The sequence below is a fragment of the Penaeus monodon genome, chromosome 32 (assembly GCF_015228065.2).
Source record: "Penaeus monodon isolate SGIC_2016 chromosome 32, NSTDA_Pmon_1, whole genome shotgun sequence".
Lineage (NCBI taxonomy): Eukaryota > Metazoa > Arthropoda > Malacostraca > Decapoda > Penaeidae > Penaeus > Penaeus monodon.
Genome location: NC_051417.1, coordinates 25,289,867 through 25,290,851, shown reverse-complemented (window position 1 = coordinate 25,290,851; position 985 = coordinate 25,289,867).

The window sequence follows — 985 nt, the reverse complement described above, 5'->3', positions numbered from 1 at the left end:
AAGATAAATTATTCAAATATATAACATATCAATTGACTAATAAAATTAATATTGAAAATAGGTCGGCAAAGGCAAAATCAACAAGGAACCAATCACTTTCCCCTCTTTGTTTGTTTTGAATATGCTGCGTGTGTTGTGATATGTGCGCACTGGCAAAAGGCATCGAACATTGTGGGTAAAATGCTGTAGGGTGTGATAACAGTCTTTTGATGTTTTAACAGCTTAGTACAAAAATGTTTAAATGGGTTAAAATCTACGGCAAAAATGTTTTAACGTGCGACAACCAAAAGCAGGAATGTTATAGAGTGTGATAACCAGAAACAAAATATTTTAGACTGTAATTATAATCTAAATCATAAATGTTTCAACTGTGATAAGAACCTACGGGAGAAAAAAAATATATATATATATCGAGATAAACTGGGAAAAATAACTTTGACTCTTATAATAGCTTATAGAAAAAGTGTACCCAACCTCCAGGCTGCCGATATAAAAGAAATGAAATCTGTCTTCTGCACTACCAAGCCACCAAATATTCAGACATTGCTTTCAGTAATGAACCGTACCTTCTGTTTGTACTTTATGTATCGGTTTTGATGAATTGTAAAAGAATTTATAAATATTCACAAAGGCCACACGCTGGAAAATAGTGAAAACGTCCTTATTCTATAGTGTGATAAAACCTAAAACAGCTTACCCTTATCACCTACCCACATCCCTACATCTGCCTCTTCCCTTATATAACTCTTGAGCTTCTAATACATTGATAGAAAGAAAAATCACAGCGGCGTTTAACAACACTAAATTCAACTCATGTTTGCTTTTGATAATGTGGCCGATCCGATAGGAAGATGATTGAAAGATTGGGTTCTCGTTTATATTATGAATTGAAGTGTGATATAATTGAAAAACAAACAGATTAAATTTTCCACGAAATTGGAAATGATCTCGAATAATCCTACTTTGCTTGTTCCCTTTCCTCGCC